The sequence below is a fragment of the Limulus polyphemus genome, unplaced genomic scaffold (assembly GCF_000517525.1).
Source record: "Limulus polyphemus unplaced genomic scaffold, Limulus_polyphemus-2.1.2 Scaffold133, whole genome shotgun sequence".
In the NCBI taxonomy this organism is placed as follows: Eukaryota; Metazoa; Arthropoda; class Merostomata; order Xiphosura; family Limulidae; genus Limulus; species Limulus polyphemus.
Window position 1 is genome coordinate 632853 of NW_013665743.1, and position 11316 is coordinate 644168.

The following is an 11316-nucleotide window of genomic DNA, read 5'->3' on the forward strand; positions in this document are numbered from 1 at the left end:
AATTCAGTCTCAATATAATCTATTACTATATTGTGAAAAGTATTGTTGTATTTCTTCTCTTCTATTGTAAACTATATTTCGCCTCGAGCAATTATTTATAAGTATTTCACAATTTCCAGTTCGTCTGTTGAAATGTCAATCCAATATGCAATTTAAATAGAGGATAACATATATGACATTGTAAAATATAAACGTCAGAGTATGTTCAGTGGAAGTGTTTAGGTGGATAATAATGTACAACAAAAAACTGTGAGTTTATTATGAGAATTGTTCTTAAACATTTTGCCAATTATTTTAGTCCTATGTTTACAATATGTCGTAATAGTTACCCAAACGTTTGCAATATTGGTTTACTCTCTAACTTCCAAGTCATACACATATCATTCTTCAAACAGATATAGCACCATGAAGGGTTTCTGCAAAGTTTAGGAACTTATTTCATTTAGTTTGTGTATAGCAATTAAAATAATGTGACCTAAGTAAAGAAGTCAGTTTAAAGTCTCGACGTAAACAGAGTTCTATCATTCTCACAAGTTTTAATCGGTTGTACATATTAAACATTTTGTTTATTTTATACACAACGTTTCACCAGGTTTACATGGCATCATCAGGTGAAATACAAGAACTGAGTTTTATCATGCTATAAACTGTATAGAAATATGAATTTTACAGGATTTGGTGAAATAAGTAATTTGCATCGTTGTTTCACTGAACAACAGGTTTGAAACCACCTTAGAGTAAGAAAATAAATTTGTAGTAACAGAACAATCACACGCTTGGACAGGAATTTTCTGATTTATAGACGTTACAAAAATGTTAATTGATTTGGAGAATTTTTGGTTTGAATAATAAATAAAGACCATAAAATCCTTTATTTCGTGCAAAAAATACACTCAATTCATTGAAAAAATTTTAGTAATATTTGAAGTATTGTTGTCGGTGTTTACGTTTTCAGTGATGAAACTGATATGCAACATATTTTCTGAATTTCGTCGAATTATATTTCATAACAACCAGGTTATTCTTAAATTACAAACAAAACGAAGTTAGGTTTTAAACTGAAATAGCCCTCACTTATTAAAATATAATGAGGAACTTCCGCAAATATATATATAGTCTTAATACATTCCAATGATTAATTTAAAAAATCGCAGGCTATTTGCTTTGACAAACTAAATACTAAAAAAATATCCAATCATTACATTAATAAGTACTAAGAGGGTTATCAGAACATTGTTAAATTGAGTTCTTAAGAAGATTACCAGATCATTACATTACTAAACTAGATATTCATAGCCCTAATATTTATAACATGCTTCACTCTTGGCTGCAGATGATTTATTTTACATTCCTCTTTAATTCGTCCATTACGGATTTCAAAATCAGTGGTGTGTAAATACGGCGTTTCAGATTCACCTTGGGTTTACCACAAGTCATTATTAATACAAAACATGAGTCTAAAACACTCATTTAACACACTTCTGATTTAAAATATGAAATGAACAAATTATGAGAAATGTGCAATAAATCAGTTACAGTTTGGAATAACTGTTATCATTACTTTATCAAAATATGGGAAAGACTACTCAAATACTACTTTAGTCAACTAAGAACTTAATATATTGTATATGTATTATTTTAATAAACTAGGTACTTAATATATTGTATTTGTATTATTTTTATAAACTAGGTACTTAAATAATCATCTAAGCATTTACATTTAAGTCAGCTTTTAACCATTAGGTTAATTGCAATTATTTTACGCCTGTGTGAAACATCTCGAAAATTGTCTTTGTTCGAAAAGGATCAATTTTTATTACTAATATATTTGTTTATAAGTTGTTGTTTTTTATGTTTACTACTCAGCTCGCTACCTTGGAGGATTTTGAAAAATTATCACCTTAGCTTTAGGAAGAATTGATTCACTAATAACGACTACTATAGTAACAAAACATCCAGAGAACAAGTGTTTCTGTACTGTTTATGATAGTTTTTTCAAATGATGTTGTTTGCTGCTGCGTTCAATGACAGTACACACAATCCTATTTACATTCAACTACATATTACATTATTTTATGAGATATTTTGTCTCTAACATTGCAGAGGGATTATGATTATTGGACATTGTCGTTAAACACGACATACATGTGGATTGTTTACACACTCCAATAACCTGAAAAACTTTATCTGTTATTTATACTTTCTGATTCTTACCCTCCCTTGCTGTTGTGATATGTATGTATCACATACCTTATTACACCTTACACCTCCTTATTTAAGAAACATCGTAGAAAAATTTAATTTTAAATTATTTGAATTTTAAAACTTGATTCCAAAAAACTGTGTTTAATTACGATGAACCACAAGATATTAAAATGATAAACTCTTTCGTTGTTAATGTTTTCTAATTATCATTTTAATTCTTAATTATGAGTTAGTAATAGCCTGATGGAATTAACACAGTCGAGCTTAATTGTTGAATTACAGTGAGGATATAAAAGTGTTATATACACGTTCTGGACGTTTATATAGAAAATACTTAGGATTTAGTTGGCTATTGTTAAAAGATAATACAAAACTTAAACAACTATTTTACTTAACTCTTAAAGCTATTTAGACGTCTTTGAAATTAAACAATTAATTAGGTACAGCTAAGCAATTATTTGCAACACAAAATCCCGTCCACTTTAAATTAGAATGTTACACATGTAAATCAGCTTGAATTATATCAATACTTTTGTTAAATAATAACAAAAGAAATAATGTTGTATAAATGTTTTGAAGAATTTTAATTGCTATAACATAGTTAAGCGTGCTTTGATTTCTGTACCTAATAAATTAGAACCTGTGCTTCCAAAAACAAAGCTTAAATGAGAATACTATAAAGGCAGAATAAGCAGGTAGCAATATGTATGTAGATTCAAAACAAAAACTTTAAAACTAGTATAGTATGATTTCGCTCTTATGAGTTGGTAACAATAGTTCTCACACGTACTACTGGTATAAAGATTCACTTATATATATAATACAAAATCGTTACCACTTTTTCTTTTTGGAATAATTCAGTGTACAATCCATCAGAATTGTGGACAATTAAGAAATACCATTACTAGTTCAGCAATAGCTACTGGTATTCCCATTCGATACCTTTTCCACTTTTGAACGTGTTGTAGTTCTATATAGCTAGAAATAAAGAATAGCTCAAAAGTAGAAAAAGCAAGAAAGCAGTATACTGGCTTATTTATTCTTTCCACGTTATTTTCTACCTGTGAAAAGTTGCAATAAATAACCTTCTTTATGTCGGTGTATTCTGTATTTTTCTAATTCATAGGTAGAAATAATTACATTGTGTAGTTTCTTACGAATGAAACCTGGCAGGTTATATATATATATATATACGTAAAGAGGATGAAATCAAGTAATTACAGGATATAGTGAATTACACTTTTAGTGGTTCGATATAATATCACTAAGATATTATGTAAGAGGACATTCGTGGTAAAGAAAGCTTGGCTGCACTGTTTAGATTCACTTATGCACATGTACAGTTCTTTTTTGTGTGTGTGATTGTTTATTACACATGTAACAATGTATGACTTCTGAAATAAAACTTTATAATTATGATTTGAAATTATTTTATTATTACAAAACATTATACGAAGAATTTTGAAATAGTGAAATAACTTTCTGAAGTTTTCTGTGCGATTTGTTCATCAACATATTTGTTAAAGTTTTTGTGTCTAACATAATAACGTATACTATACTTAAAATAAGTATATACTTTTAAGTTCAATGTTAGAACTGAAAGTTTAATGTGTCAATTAATAATCTTATTTCATTAAATTGTAAAAAAATGTTAAACGCGTCTTTACTTATAAGTTTAATTAAGCGTAGGTTTTAACTTTTTTTTACAGTTATACGTAATGAATCAAGATTTTTTTTGTCTTGGGTATAACATTATTTATTTGGCTGCTTTTTAAACATAGAGGTTGATGTCGATATCTTTTCACAAACCATCCTACATCGTATCCACGTGACAATTTACATTTAATGTTTTTGTGTCGATTCCAACCATTTCTTTTCCATATATAGATAACAATATTAATTTTTAAATCAGAACATGACTGAATGATTAGTTTTGTACAAATTCTTTGTTTTGTTTCTTCCTCGTGGTACAAAAGCATAACCAGAGAACCATCTCAACGTAACTTGTTAAAGAGAAAACGTTCTTTGGCCTTAAAGAACAGAAATACAATAGAAATATTTTAAAGGTCTTAGGTTACTTGTATAACGAGTTTCTTAGAAAACCAAGCTTTCGTAACAGTTAACGTCCGCATGATATTGATCGACAAGGGCTGACATTAGTCAACGTCTCTTTCATCAGAGAATTTCAATTATCTCAGAAAGATTTAAAAAAAGATGTTATTCATAAGATTTGACAAAATCACCATTCCAGGAAGAATAAAATATTTTTAGAAAGATTTACATGAAATAGTTTTACAGCATGATTTAGCAATACGTTTATATATTCTTTATAAATGTAAATACAAACTTTGAGTGTTTTTAGAATATCAAAATAAATATCTTTAACACAAACAAAGTAACAAATTTAAGGTCAATTGGGCTTATTTTTTAACTATATATACATGTATATATATATAATAGCGAAATAATTATTTAAATGGTCAACAGAAAACACCACTTTAAGAAAGTGTAGTACACCCTTTGCCATTGACACAAATATCTAAATACCCTATACATTTTGTTACAGAATAAAATATAATTAATGCTGCAAGTATTTTTATGGGTTGTACTACATATTATTCCTACCAAATGATATTGTTGTAAATTAGTCACATTACCTATGCAGTATTTAATACAAATCAGGCCATAAGTTTTTAAGTGTACAAATCTAACGACGAACAAAAACGGCCACCTTAATTTGTCCACGAAAAATAAAACACCACATAGTTTTTAGCGTCTGAACTTCTAGGAAGCATAAATTAAGAAGTTTTTAAACATATGCAAATCAGTTCATTCTGTAGAATGTGTGTGTGACGTCAAATCATCGAAGACAGTAATAAAATAAAACATAATTTTTAACAAGATTTAAATCTAGTCTGTAACACATAGATGAAGCCAAAAAATTAAGTGTGTTTTTTTTATGAAGATGAGTTAAAATAAGTTGTTGTTTACTAAATGTTTTACTATTTTTCCAAGACTCACGATGATTGTGTTAATGCTCAAGTCAATCCAGGTTAATCGTGTAAAACAAAAAAAAGGTGAAATGTGAGTTTCCTTACCTGTTCCGCTGACAAAAGGATAATACGGATAGAGAAAGTTTATATCTTCCACTGACGAAAGGATAAAACGGATAGAGGAAGTTTATATATATATATATATATGTGTGTGTGTGTGTTTCTAAAATGTGGATTTCTTCGTATATCATTTTAAAACAGATTTCCGCGATTCATCACAACTACGATATTTTATGACGTCTGTGACAGAGACATCTATTAAGTTTTTATTTTTATTAACATAATTCATTGAAGAGAGTTGCTTTAATACATAATTGACTCGAAATGAAGACATTTCGTACACAAACCCTAAGCAAAATGCTATTAGCAACACCACAGACAAGCCAAGGGTGGCCAAGTTGTAGGCATGCCGGGTTGAAAATCGGAAGGTTCAAGTCAATCCAGCTGTTTGATTAAGAGTAGCTGTATAAACAGCGAGTTGACCTCCCTAAGGTCAGATGTTCTAAGTTATGGGCGGCTATGCCTGAATCTTGTGGTTCCCGACCAGGCCGTTTAGCCCATGCGTCGCATGAAGTACAGGTTCATTTTACAAGTACCATACAACACAAGAAATGTCAAGTACACTTTGTTTGTTTGTTTATAGATAAGCGCAAAGCTACACAAAAGGCCATTTGTGCTCTGCTCATCACGGGTGTCGAAACCCGGTTTCTAGCGTCGTAAATCTGCAGACATACTGGGGGGGGGGGCTAGACTTTGTCATCTCAAACTCAAATGGCGAAAGAATTTCAAAACTTTCATGGTTAAGAATAAAAATTATATTTAATGCTTTAATTATCTCATGTATAATAAATTACAATCACAAAATGTTTAGAAACAGAAAATTAAGTTTAAAGTTTTGCGTTTTATATATGTTATTAATTATTTTTATTCCGTTAAGTGACAGTATGTTTTTCAAAACCAGATTTTTGATGGTTTATGAACTGACTTCCTGCTACTTACATCGGGAACATTGCAGAAGAAATAACAAGATAACTGAATTTTCATTTAAATTTTATAAATCACTTTGATTTATTATGGCTTTGTTAATTGTGGTATTGCATAATGAAGTGTTATGTGTGGTATTGCATAATGAAGTGTTAAGTGCGGTATTGTATAATGAAGTGTTAAGTGCTGTACTGCATTTTATGTACCATAATGACACTGAACAAACCCTGGTTTTTAATTCACTTTTCACAGGTTAAGTTTTTTCAGACAGATATAATTCTAGTGAAACACAATAAATATATCTGATTAGAGAATATGAAGAGAAACAAAAACTAACATTTGCATAAAGATTTATATCTCATACATCTATATCACGGTATAAAACTAACATTTGCATAAAGATTTATATCTCATACATCTATATCACGGTATAAAAACTAACATTTGCATAAAGATTTATATCTCATACATCTATATCACGGTATAAAAACTAACATTTGCATAAAGATTTATATCTCATACATCTATATCACGGTATAAAAACTAACATTTGCATAAAGATTTATATCTCATACATCTATATCACAGTATACATTCTGCTCGAGGGAAAATTAAATATCGAAATACAACTGTATATAACCAAGTAGGCAATGGAAAAGAGACAAATACATTTTGATAAATATATTGACGAATAGCTAATTGGTTCTTGTAGAGTTGCATTGAAACTTTCATCTACAAACAAAGATGATACTGAGGGATGCTAAAACACCCTTAAAACCAAAACTTTTTATATTCGATTGGTATCACTGTATCATTTGCTTATTAAAATTATCCAAATATTTTATTTTATAAAACTAAACTAACTTCTTAAGTTTCATTGTTATATACGTTAGTATTAAATTAAAGCTCACTTCCTCCGACAATAGTACAAAATATACCAAGAAAACCTAAAAATGCAAATTCATTTGTATTTCTTACTGGTTTCAAGCCTTCAATGCTTTTCAGAATAATATCATGAAAGAAAATAACACAACTAACACACTTGAATGATAAATCTCGTCTCCAGATTTAACCGAAATATATAATCATCTTTTAAGTGTTAGTAGTCAAGTGTTACATTAAATTTCTTGGTACATTTATATTCACGTCACTTTCTTTCATTTTCATTGTTACAAGACCAGACCACTAGACTACCCAGACCTATGTTTAATACGATTACAAAAATGCTGACTGGTATATTGAAATCTGAAAAAGTAAGCGTGTTTGCTGGGACGGGGATTCGAACCCGCGACCCTCAGACTGCGAGTCAAACGCCCTAACTACGGTACATTAAGGACTAATTATGTTAGTAACTCTCATTAGCCTATTTTACGTCTGCATGCATACTTATTTATTCCTCAGATATACTAAAATACCCTGTGCATTAGGAGTAAGTTTAAGGATTACAACCTTAAAATCTGGGGTTCGATTCTCCGCGTTGGACACAGCGCTAATAATCTATTGTGTAACTTTGCGCAAAAAATAATCAGACACGTGAAAATTGAAATGAATTACAGTACTATTGCCACACATATAAATAACCCTTTCATTAATGTTTTTATTTTTATTGTAATTAACGGTCAAAGTTTTGTCTGTTTCTTACCTCTGGGTTCTTTTGCTGGGGTTGATTGGTGAAAGTACAACTATTTTAAAAGTTCTTATTATATACAATCCAAAAGGAATACAAAGTTAAAATAATTACACAGTAAATAGTTATTCAAACTGGGACATGCCCTAAAAAGACTCTACATATTCGATGACGAGGAACCCACTTTGAGACTAATAATGGCTGGAGACGGCTTAAATGGGTAATGAAGAAAAACTTTAATATAAGTTTAACATGACAGCAAATGTACAACGTTTCGACAAGGTTTTGTCATCATCAGGTTGATGATGACAAAACCTTGTCGAAACGTTGTACATTTGCTGTCATGTTAAACTTATATTAAAGTTTTTCTTCATTACCCCATTTTAAGCCGTCTCCAGCCATTATTAGACTCTACATATGTTTCGGTGTTCTATGACACCATCTTCATATACACAAATGTCGTTTTAAATTATTTATAGTTCTTATTTCTTATATATCGACACTAGAAGCCGTAAAATACGGATTCACTGAATTTTGGATCTATTTTTAATTCTTTAACAAAATTTATAGATTAAAATCTTTATATCTTTTGTTGCGCTTTTATAGATACACCAAGGGTATTTGAAATTTTTGAAAATTCATTACTATAAGTACATTAATTGAAAAACACTTGGCAGTTCAGTATAAAAAGACAATGTTGAAATGTTTTCCAACAATTACCTTTTTTTTTTTTTTACAATAAAGTATTTGCATGCATATAGACAACTTAACTTTGATTTCAAATTCGATGCTTGTACCTGATGATGACAAAACCTTGTCGAAACGTTGTACATTTGCTGTTATATTAAAGTTTTTCTTCATTACCCATTCAAGCCGTCTCCAGCCATTATTAACTTTGATTTGTTGATTTCAGGAAATTTACATAACAATCAAACTTTTACAGAAACGCGTTGTGTGTACACCGAACATGATTAGCGTACTATGTTAAGCTCATTCAACAGTTTTACATTTACAGATGGTAAGCATGTTGACAAGACACATGAACATTTATATATAAAGACGGTGATAGTCTGTTTCTTTTATTCCGTAATAACATAAAGGTAAGCTACTGAAGCAAGGAACTGGAGATTCGAGGATTTCGTGTATGAAATGCTACGTGAGAAGAAGTGAAGAAGAGGCGAAATAGTCCCTAGTGAAACAAAAACAAACCTTATTGTCTGTTAGACACACGACATGTGTCTAAAGAGATATCGTACGTTCACGAAATGCGTCTAAAGAAATGTGTAACACACATGAAAAGTATCTTACACTCAAGAAACGTGTCTAAAGAAGTATATTACGCTCACGGAACGTTATAAAAGTAACAGTCAATTCCTTAGTGTGTATGGTGGGTGGTAGGTTGCCACTGCCTTAAGTTAAGTAATACAGTTGTAGCCTAAAACTAAAGGAAGGTATCCTTTATTATACTAGCGAAACCTTGTTTATTATGGTTTCACTTAGACACTTTTGATACTCATCGTGAGAAGGAAACACACAGTTTGAATAAACTCGGACATTTCGAAAATTAATTTTACAGAAAAGGGTATTAAGTTTCTTTAATAATTTTGATTCATACCGCAACGTGAATGTTTCACATACGTCTCAATAGAGGATTGCGTATTTCATTCACCGATATAAATAATGAAATTAATTGATTATAAATATGTTAAAACCACAAAAGACGTAACACTCTAAGAAATGTTTAAATGATTTTTTTTTAAATATTAACCATATCCTTTGTAGTCAACAATGGTCTGTAAAATGAATAATAATGTATTTTAGCTCTATCTGGATCAAGTGACTGGTGTTTGAATTATACAAAATATCAGCCATATTTTTGTATATCATAAATAAATTGAGTCAAACAGCAAACACAAATTTAAAATTATAATGTGTTTTTAACCTGTTAATGTGCATGTTGTACGTACTAGTATTTACATTATAATTATTAAATCTATAACTATCGTGCATTAAACATTATATTTCTCTGTGACTTAGGTTTTAACATAAAATGTATACGTAAGTTATGAATATATATTTATACTGCGTACAAGAAAATTATGGGTTAGAATTTTCATTGATTTTGCTAAACAATGTAATTTTCAAACAAGTATATAAACCAGATTATAATGTAGAAAAACTATATAAACGGATGTGACAAGTATCCGTCGCTGCAATACGTTCTATGTATCAATGCACACAGTGAACCTTTTACCCCAAAGGACTCGGGTTAGCCCTGTAATAGGGCTCTGGATTTCGAGCTGGTTAACCAAGTTCGAATCCGTACAATGCCACAAATTATTTTTTGCACTTTGAGCTGAGGGTGCATTATAAGAGTAACAGTCAATCCTTTAGCGTGGATGGTGTGTGGTAGGGAGCCACCGACTGGCTGCCTTCGCTCTGATCAGAAGTTAAAAGTTAAGTACAGCGGCTGATAGTCTTAGTAGGTTTACCATAAAAACAAAATAGATCAGTCTAGTAGGTTGTGTTTCAGGTTATGAGTTTTGACTTGGTACGATATGTGTCTGTTATGTTTGTAAAATTCCAAGGATATGTTTCAAAACCTTTATGATTAGCATATAACGTAGTGAAATTCTTGTTTATATAAAATGTTATTTGTTTTGAATGTGCTACGGTCGAAATGTATAAATAAAAAACAGCTGTGTTAAGAATTTAGAATGATGATGTCACCAGAGACGATGACGTCATAGTTTCCCAAAGTGTCACCAGAGGGCGCGTTGCTAGGCTGCCATGACAGGCAGACATGACGTCAAAGTGCAATAAATATGTGAATAAGCTTTGAAGTATAATCTAGGCTAAACACAATATGGTAAAGGAAATAAAACTTAATTTTCAGATAATACACTTTATGCTTAAGTATGGATACAGATATATTCATCATAATATAAAAATATGAGTTAGAGACTTGAATGATTAGACTACATTGTGTAAACCGTAAATCAATTATCAGAGTTTGGAATCGATCGTGTGAATGGTCAATCGATCAGACGATAACATACTAGAACGGGTCATAGTCGATTTACTCAGGTCAGTAGCGTCAAAGAGAAATTGTATTTTGTCCACAACGTCCATTCAACTTTTTCAATTCATAAACAGCCAATAGTCTCACGATTGATTAAAAACTGTTGGCTGATTTTTTTATTTATTCATTCACATGTAGTTCAAAACGTTCTAATCAAGTGTGAGTTGGTTTTTCGTCACAAAATAAAAAATGTATAATAATATAAAGAAATGTGACTTATGAGTAAATAAAACATTTATTAGCGATCAGTTATTTAATCTTTAATCCACGTTAAATAGTAGAGCTATCTTTGGAAAGTTTCTAGAGTCATTTTGATGCCACAGAGCTCTCTGGTGGAAACTTTTAGAATTATTCTGGTGTGACAG